The sequence below is a fragment of the Hyla sarda genome, chromosome 3 (assembly GCF_029499605.1).
Source record: "Hyla sarda isolate aHylSar1 chromosome 3, aHylSar1.hap1, whole genome shotgun sequence".
NCBI classification, from domain to species: Eukaryota; Metazoa; Chordata; class Amphibia; order Anura; family Hylidae; genus Hyla; species Hyla sarda.
The window spans coordinates 150,843,260-150,853,735 of NC_079191.1; positions in this window are offsets into that span (position 1 = coordinate 150,843,260).

A 10,476-nucleotide genomic window follows, 5' to 3' on the forward strand; every position below is an offset into this window, starting at 1 on the left:
AGCATGCTGAGACTGTCCAGGCATGCTGAGAGTTGTAGTTCTGCAACATCTGAATGGCCAGATGTTACAGAACTACAACTCCCAGCATGCCTGGACTGTCTGGGCATGCGGAGAGTTGTAGTTTTGCAACATCTGGATGGACACAGTTTGGAAACCACTGCACAGTGGTCTGGGCATGCTGGGAGTGTTAGTTTTGAGACTCCTAGATACAGCAGTGAAGATCACTGTCAGCTCCTGGCGCCTCCCGGTGTCCCCGCGCCGCCGAGGTAACCGTTCCCCGCCGCACCATCGCCGTCATCTTCCCCCTGCTCTGCCCCGAAAATTAACGTTCCCCCGCCCCTACCCAGCGATTCGCAGGGGATAGAAAGAGGTGGCGCAACTGCCACCTCGCTCCTATCCTTTAGGATGATCGGGACTGTCTCTGACAGCTCCAATCATCCCTATTTTCCGGGCTATCAGGTCATCAGAGACCCAATCAGCCTGGAATAGCCCCAAATCACAGATCTGTATTGATCGGTGATTTTCGGTGATCGCCATGAGGGTCTCAGGACCCCTAACCCCCCCCCCCCCCCCCCCCAGGCATTTGCACAGGATGCCTGCAGAATGATTTCAGCAAGCATCCCGTTCCAATCCCCGTCCTGCGAGTGGCGAGGATCAAAATTCCCACGGGCGTACAGGTACACCCTTGGTCTTTAAGAACCAGGACGCAAGGGTGTATCCATATGCCCGTGGCCCCCAACAGGTTAAGGGCCTAGATACTGTGAAAGGCCAGCCAAAAGTACACACCTGCTAGTGTTGTGGACAAATACTGTTTTAAGCTAGTGGAGCGTATTGTACTCCCCTCATATACACACTAAGTATGTCAGGCAGAGAAGTGCCAGGACGTGCACAGAGGAGTGGCAGAGGCCAAAATTCATCAGGCAGAGGTCGCAGCAGACTTGGGGCGAGTGGCAGCAGGAGTCACAGCGAGTGGCCTGAGCTCCCGGTATCAGTTAGCGGTCATGTCTCGACCAGCAACCTATCTGATATCCTTGACTTATTAACTCGGTCATCCACTTCATCATGAGTGACCTCTGACATCCCCAGTCAACAGTCGGTGGGTTCTTCAGACACAAGCATCAGTTGGCATGGCCCGGGAGCAGTCCCTGTCCTCCAATTGCCTCTGTCCTATGCTGCTCCCTCCCCCATAGAAGAATTCTATGCTGTGGGTTCAGCTCCACTATTAGTCAGGATGATCTACTAGAGGGCAGTGAGCAGCTACTGCCCAGCCAAAAAGTGGAAGAAACATCCCCCGCTTACTTCGCTAGGCAGGCAAGTAGTGATGAGGAGAGTGGCGTGGAAGGTGATGTTGGGAGCATTCAGGCTCCTGAAGCACATGCTGTTGAGGAACCTGACAAGGACATCAGTGACGTGCTGACACAACTTGATGATGATGAAGCCGATCGCACTTGGGAGCTGGGTGCAGGGGGGCTTCATCATCATCAGGAAGGTTGCCCGTGAGGCAGCAGTTGAGCCAGCAAGGTGGTAGCATGGTTGAGAGTCAGCATGGTGGCAGAAGTGGGAAGTCTGGAACCAAATGTGCCAGGGGTAGACCACCTGCTTCGCGGCAGTAGCAGTGAGTCGGCGGCAGTAGCAGTCAGTCAGTGCGGACTGTTGGGGGTAAAATCAGCTGCTCTGTGGTGTGGCAGATTTTCATCATGTGTCCGGAGGGTGTTAACATGGTCACATGCGATTAAAAAAAATATCTTTAATCTTTTCTCTAGGCTGTGTCATTCTTTCACCATGTTGTCTGCTCTTGCTGCTGCCACCTCCAGGCTTGGTCATTCTGCCACATTTTGGTCTCCTCATGCTGGTGCCACCTCCAGACTGTGTCTTTGTGCCACCATGTGGTCTCCTTATTCTGCTGGGACATTACCTAAACATTTTTATGGTAATCTATTTGAAATCATCAATTTAAATTTGAAAATATATCTTTAATATTTTCAGTTGTGAGGCCCTATGGTCTCCTCATGCTGCTGGGACATTACCTACATTTTTTCATGGTAATCTATTTAAAATCTTCAATTTAAATTAGCAAATATATCTTTAACCCCTTAAGGACGCAGGGTTTTTCTGTTTTTGCATTTCCTTTTTTTACTCATCACATTCTAAAAATCATAACGCTTTTAATTTTACTCATAAAATTCCATATGATGGCTTATTTTTTGCGCCACCAATTCTACTTTGCAGAGACATTAGTCATTTTAGCAAAGCATCCACAGCGAAAAAGAAAAAAAATTCATTGTGCTACAAAATTGGAGAAAAAATTTAATTTTGTAACTTTTGGGGGCTTCCGTTTCTACGCAGTAAATTTTTCGGGAAAAAAATAAAACCTTATCTTTATTTTGTAGGTCCATACGGTTAAAATGATACCCTACTTATATAGGTTGGATATTGTCGTACTTCGGAAAAAAATCATAACTACATGCAGGAAAATTTATACGTAAAAAATTCTCATATTCTAACCCCTATAACTTTTTTATTTTTCTGTGTACGGGCCGGTATGGGAACTCATTTTTTGCGACATGTTCTAAAGTTTTTATCGGTACCATTTTCGTATTGATCGGACTTTTTGATCGCTTTTTATTCATTTTTTCATGATATAAAAAGTGACCAAAAATATGCTACTTTGGACTTTGGAATTTTTTTTGCGTACGCCATTGACCGTGCGGTTTCATTAATGATATATTTTTATAGTTCGGACATTTCCGCTAGCGGCTATACCACATTTTTTTATTTTTTTATTTACACAGTTATTTTTTTTTACGGGAAAAGGGGGTGATTCAAACTTTTATTAGGGAAGGGGTTAAATGACCTTTGTTAACTTTTTTTTTCACTTTTTTTTGCAATGTTATAGCTCCCATAGGGGGCTATAACACTGATCACACTGATCTTTTACCCTGATCTCTGCAAAGCCATAGCTTTGCATTGATCAATGAGATAGGGTCTCGATTGCTCAAGCCTGTAGCTCAGGGTTGGAGCAATCAAACGCCGATTGGACGCAACGCAGCAAGGTAAAGGGTCTCCGCTCGCGTCCTAGCTGATCGGGACATCACGATTTTATTGCGATGTCCCGATGTGCCCGACTGAGCTGCCGTGAAGCCTTTACTTTCATTTTTAGACACTGCTTTTTGAAAGAGAATTTTGCTGAAATGGTTTTTGGGGGCCATGTTGCATTTAGGAAGCCCCCATGGTGCCAGAACAGCAAAAAAAAGACACATGACATACTATTTTGGAAACTACACCCCTCAAGGAATGTAACAAGGGGTATAGTGAGCCTTAACACCTCACAGGTGTTTGACGACTTTGCGTTGAAGTTTGACGGGAAAATGGAAAATTTGATTTGTAATACTAAAATGATGGTGTTACCCCAATTTTTTCTTTTTTACAAGGGGTAATAGGAGAAAATGGACCCCAAAATTTGAAGCCCAATTTCTCCCGATTAAGAAAACGCCCCATATGTGACTTACACCTCACAGGTTTTGTGAACAGTGGGCCGTAAAAGTGAAAATTTTTATTTTTAACACTAAAATGGTGGTGTTACTCCAACTTTTGCATTTTCACATGATGTAATAGGAGAAAATGGACCCCAAAATTTGAAGCCCAATTTCTCCAGATTAAAAATGCCCCATATGTGGACGTTAAGTGCTCTGCTGGCGCACTACAGGTCTCAGAACAGAAGGAGCACCATTGTACTTTTGGAGAGAGAATTTTGCTGGAATTGAAGTCGGGGCTATGCACATTTTCAAACCTCCCACGGAGCCAGAACCGCAGAAACCAACCACCATTTTGGAAACTACACCCCTTAAGGGTCATAACAAGGGTTACAGTGAGTACTTACACCTACATTTTTTTTTGAACAGTGTTTTTTTGAACAAATTTGATTTTTCACACTATATTGACAGTGTTACCCCAAATGTTTAAATTTCACATGGGGTAATAGGGCAAAAGGCCCCCAAAATTTGTTTTGAGAAGAAGATACCCCATATGTGGAAATATAGTTCTCTGCGGGCACACTGCAATGCTCAGAATAGAAGGAGCGCCAGTGAGCTTTTAGAGTGAAAAGTTTGTTGGAATTGAAGTTTGGGGGCCATGTGCATTTACAAAGCCCCCATTGTGCAAGAACAGCAGTAACCCCCACACATGTTACACCATTTTAGAAACTACACCCCTCAACGAACGTAACAAGGGTTATAGTGAGTATTACACTTCACATGTTTTTTGAACAGTGGGCCGTAAAAGTGAAAGAATTGATTTTTAACACTGAATTGCTGGTATTAATGAAAAAAAATTTAGTTTCACAAGTAGTAAGAGAAAAAAATTTCCACAAAATTTGCAGCCCGATTTCTCCAGAATAAGGAAATACCCCATATAAGATGGAAAAGTACTATGCAGGTTTAAAACAGGGCTTAGGAGTGAGACAGTACTGATGAGATTTGAGGCCTAAAGATAAATATATACCTGTCCCTACCTAATCTAAAACTTTCCCTAAATGCTGATGTGCCAGGGGGCACAGAAACAGTGCCAAGGGGCATTTTTATGACTGTGAGGGGGGAAGATCAGCACAGGGATCCTCTCTGATCAGCACCAGATGTAAAATGGTGCTGATCAGAGCGGAGCAACATGCTCCTGCTCTCCTCCCACCTCCTCATACACTGGGATTGGTGCGTTCACTATGACCGCCCAATCACATCTGTACTGGGGGGGGTTGGCAACACTTCCACCTCCCAGTACTGTACAGATGATGATTGGTGGTGTATATTACACCACCGATCATCATTATTATCAGTGTCATCGGGTCACACGTGACCCAGATCACCCGGAACCGCCACAGATGGCCGGTTAGTATTTACCGGCAAACTGCAGCGATGGCCGATATGGAGGGTCCTCAGGACCTTCCTTGGTGATATGACGGGATGCTTGCTGAATGATTTTAGCAGGCATCCCGGTCCAGTCCCCGTCCGGTGAGCGGAGGGGACCGGAATCGCAGCAAATCGCCGGTCTGAATTGACCAGCGATTTGCAGCGATCACTGATATGGGGGACCTCGAGACCCCCCTCGGCGATGTCCGGGGATGCCTGCTGGATGATTTCAGCAGGCATCCCGGTCCCCTCCGGTAAGTGGCGGGGACCGGAAATGCTCAGGGAGTACAGGTACACATGCATACGCCCTGCGTCCCCAAAAGGTTAAAGAAGAAGTTACAGGTCTGTGAGAGCCAGAAATTGTGCTTGTTTATAGGTGACCAAATACTTATTTTCCACCATAATTTGCAAATAAATTCTTTGCAAATAAATAACCTCTTGAAGGGGTAGTCCAGTGCTGAAAAACGTATCCCCTATCCTGAGGATAGGGGATAATTTCAGATCGCGGGGGGTCTGACAGCTGGGGTCCCCTGCAATCTCCTGTACGGGGCCCCGGCTCACTGGCCAGATAGCAGATGTCAACCACTGCACAAAGCTGCGGCTGACACGCCTCCTTTAATACATTGCTATGGCAGAGCTGGAGATTACCGAAGGCAGCGCTCCGGCTCTGCCATAGAGTTGTATTGAGGGGGTCTGTCAGCTTCGTGCGGTGATCAACACTGCCCCTTCCCGCAGACTGTCGGGGCCCCGTACAGGAGACCATGGGGGGCCCCAGCGGTCAGATCCCTTGCAATCTTAAACTTATCCCCTATCCTTAGGATAGGTGATACGTTTTTCAGCATTGGATATCTCCTTTAAAGGAGTAATCCGGTGGAAAACTTTTTTTTTAAAATCATCTGGTGCCAGAAAGTTAAACAGATTTGTAAATCACTTCTATTAACCTCTTAAGGACATAGGGCGTACCTGTACGCCTGGTCCCGGTGTTTAAAACGGGGTCACGCCGTGACCCCGCATCACACCGGGTCGGTCTCGGCTGCTAATAATAGCCGGGACCCTGGGCTAACAGCGTGCGCACCGATCGTTGTGTCGCACGCTATTAACCCTTCAGAGGCAGCAATCAAAGTTGACCACCGCATCTGAAAGTGAAAGTAAACGCTTCCCGGCAACTCAGTCGGGCTGATCGGGACGATAAAATCGCGATGTCCCGATCAGCTAGGACGCGAGCGGAGGTCTAGTTACCTGTCTCTGCGGCATCCGATCGGGATTTGATTGCTCCAAGCCTGAACTACAGGCTTGAGCAATCGAGTCCCTATCTCGCTGATCAATGCAAAGCTATGGCTTTGCAGGGATCAGCATAAGAGATCAGTGTGTGCAGTGCTATAGCTCCCTATGGGAGTATAACACTGCAAAAAAAAGTGGAAAAAAAGTTAACAAAGGTCATTTAAACCCTTCCCTAATAAAAGTTTGAATCACCCCCCTTTTCCCATTAAAAAGAACTGTTTAAATAAAAATAAACATATCATATCGCCGCGTGCGGAAATGTCCAATCTATAAAAATATATCGTTAATAAAATCGCACGGTCAATGGCATACGCATTAAAAATTCCAAAGTCCAAAATAGCGTATTTTTGGTCACTTTTTACATCATGAAAAATATGAATAAAAAGCGATCAAAAAGTCCGATCAATACAAAAATTGTACTGATAAAAGCTTCAGAACACGGCGCAAAAAAATGAGTCCTCATACTGGCCCATACGCAGAAAAAATAAAAAAGTTATAGGGGTTAGAAGATAATAATTTTAACATATAAATTTTCCTGCATGTAGTTATAATTTTTTTCCGAAGTACAACAATATCCCACCTATATACATAGGGTATCATTTTAACCATATGTACCTACAGAATAAAGAAAAGGTGTTATTTTTACCAAAAAATGCACTGCGTAGAAACAGAAGCCTCCAAAATTTACAAAATGAAGTTTTTTTCTTCAATTTTGTCGCACAATGAATATTTTTTCTGTTTTGCCGTAGATTTTTGGGTAAAATGACTAACGTAACTGCAAAGAAGAATTGGTGGCGCAAAAAATAAGCCATCAAATGGAATTTTATGTGCAAAATTAAAAGCGTTATGATTTTTAGAAGGTGTTGAGGAAAAAATGAAAATGCAAAAACTGAAAAAGTCTGCGTCCTTAAGGGGTTAAAAAAATCACAATCCTTACAGTACTTTTTAGCTGCTGAATACTACAGAGGAAATTATTTTCTTTTTGGAACACAGAGCTCTCTGCCGACATCATGACCACAGTGCTCTCTGCTGACATCTCTGTCCATTTTAGGAATTGTAAAGAGCAGCATATGTTTACTATGGGGATTTTCTCCTACTCTGGACAGTTCTTAAAATGAACAGAGATGTCAGCAGAAAACACTGTGCTTGTGATGTCAGCAGAGAGCTCTGTGTTCCAAAAAGAAAAGAATTTCCTATTTGATCATGCAGTTTAATTAATGATATATTTTTATAGTTTGGACATTTAGACACGCGGCAATACCACATATGTTTATATTTAATTTTATTTTCATAATTTTTTTATGGGAAAAGGGGGGGTGATTCTGACTTTTATTAGGGAAGCGGTTAAATCACATTTATTAATGTTTTTTTTCAAAAATTTTTTGCAATGTTATAGCACACACTGATTTCCTACACTGCACTGATCACTGCCATGCATTAACATGGCATTGATCAGTGTTATAGCCGCTCGACTGCTCCTGCCTGGATCTCAGGCACGGATCAGTCATTAGGCAATTGAACACGCAGGAGGCAGGTAGGGCTCCTCCTGGTGTCCTACAAGCTGATCGGGATGCGATTTCACGGTCCCGAACAGCCCGACTGAGCTGCCGTGATGCTTTCGGTTTCACTTCAGATGCGGTGGTCAACTTTGAATGCCGCATCTGAAAGGTTAATACTGAGCATCACTGCGATCGGTGATGTCCGGTATTAGCCGCGGGTCCCGGCAATTGATGGCCACTGGGACTGACCCGATATGATGCGGGGTCACCTCGTTACCCCACGTTGTATCGCAGGAGCTGGCGCAGGATGTAAATATACGTCCTGCGTCTATAAGGAGTTAATCTCTTCAATTTTAACGCCATATGGTATCCCTGTTGCCACATCCAGATGCTCTGCGTCAATGATTCTAATAGCAATACCTGTAATCTGCATGTCATACTGAATAATAGTATTATTTCACTAACACAGCACACTTCATATGCATGTTATGACAACGCAAAGTGTTCTACACCACTATTGATGATCTCTGTAGCCAAGAAATAGCCGTTTTTAATAGCGATTCACCGCGAATAAATTCGGACCGAAACAGTTTTCTTTTTAAGATTCGGCGAATCGGCCGAATTGAATTTTTAAAAAAATTGCTCATCTCTACTGCTAACAATCTAGGAAAAACTATGTTTATAAAGACAAATTAACATCATAATACAACGCAATTACCTACTATTAAAAGATTCCCGTTACAGTTATCAAAATTGTACTTTGTTTAATTTTGGTTTAATGTTTTATTAAGCTGCTTCTCCTGACTCAATAAAGGAATGTAGAATACCAAGGAAAAAATTTAAGAGCAAAAAATTTCACAGGAAAAGTTGGGATTGTCTACAAGTGTAATCAGTAATGTGAATGAGTAGTGAATTAATCATTAGGGGAGTAAATGAAGTGTGGCACAGGTGACCCAGCTGCTCTCTGGAGGAAAGTACAATGCTTACTGGAGAGCTTTAGGTAAGCCACTTCACAGCCTTATTGTTTTTTTTAAAGAAAGGAAACAAAAACCTAACACTGCATCATCTGCATAAGTGAGAAGTAACCCTAAACAAAAAATTGTAGTGGGGTGTAGTTCTAGGAAAAATAAGAAAAATACTTAAATGCTTATTTACAATCACTTTATCTCTGGCAATGAGAATGAGAACAAAGGTTTAGCCATTTTTTTGTGCTGTGATCTGTGTGTGTGTGGGTACAAAGGACCAAATCTAACAAGGAGTCACATGTCACATGGCGACACAATGACTGAGCCTGGAGGTAGCATCAGTATGAGGAGACCACAGAGGGGCTGAATGGCACAGCCTGGAATTGGCTGAAGCTTGAGGAGACCATCTAATGTTGAATGGCACAGCCTTAAGTTGGCTGAAGCATGAGAATACCATATAGTGTCTGAATGGCACAGCCTGGAGGTGGCTGAAGCATGAGTAGAACAAATAGTGGCTAAATGGCACAGCCTGGGGTTGATTGAGGCATGAGGATACCATATAGTGGCTGAATGGCACAGCCTGGAGGTGACTGAAGCATGAGTAGAACATATAGTGGCTTAATGGCACAGCCTGGAGGTGGTTGAAGCATGAGGATACCATATAGTGGCTGAATGGCACAGTCTGGAGTTGGCTGACGCATGAGGAGACCATATAGTGGCTGAATGTCACAGCCTTGGAGGTAGCTGAAACATGAGGAAAACTATAGTGGCTGAATGGCACATTCCGGAGTTGGCTGAAGCATGAGGATACCATGTAGTGGCTGAATGGCACAGCCTGGAGTTAACTGAAGCATGAGGATACCATATAGTGGCTGAATGGCACAGCCTGGAGTTGGTTGAAGCATGAGGATACCATATAGTGGCTGAATGGCACAGCCTTAAGGTGGCTGAAGCATGAGTAGAACATGTAGTGTCTTAATGGCACAGCCTGGAGGTTGCTGAAGCATGAGGATACATATGTAGTGGCTGAATGACACAGCCTGGAGTCCTGAAAGTTACCATAATGCAAGGAATTTCTGAAACTGGGGACCAGCACCATAATTATGTTTTGCAGTATCCATGGCAGCACAATGAGAGAGCCTGGAGGTGGTAGCATCAACATGAGGAGACCATAGAGCAGCACAATTAGAGAGCCTGGAGGTGGTAGCATCAGCATGAGGAGACCATATGGTGGCACAATGACAGAGCGTGGAGTTGGTAGCATTAGCATGGGGAGACCATAGAGCAGCAGAATGAAAGAGCCTGGAGGTTGCAGCATCAGTATGAGAAGACCATATGGTGGCACAATGACAGAGCCTGGAGGTGGTAGCATAAGCATGAGGAGACCATAGAGCAGCACAATAACAGAGCCTGGAGGTGGTAGCATTAGCATGAGGAGACCATAGAGAAGCTCAATGACAGAGCATGGAGGTGGCAGCAGCAGAATGAGGGCCATGCCAACTGAGGATTGAGTCTGAGGAACCCACCGACTGTTGAATGGGAAGAAGTGGATGACCGAGTGAACCGATTGATCAGTACTCCTGGGTTGCTGGTCATGACACGACTGCTAGCTGACACCGGGAGCTCAGACCTCTCGCTGTGACTCAGGCTGCCACACACCCCTACTCTACTGCGACCTCTGCCTGCCCCTGATGAATTTACTCTGCCTGACATACTTATTGCGTATATGAGCGGAGTACAATATGCTTCACTATGCTTAAAACAGTATTTGTCTAGAACAGCAGCTGTCCTTTCACAGTATCTAAGCCCTTGACAGATTAACAGGTACAA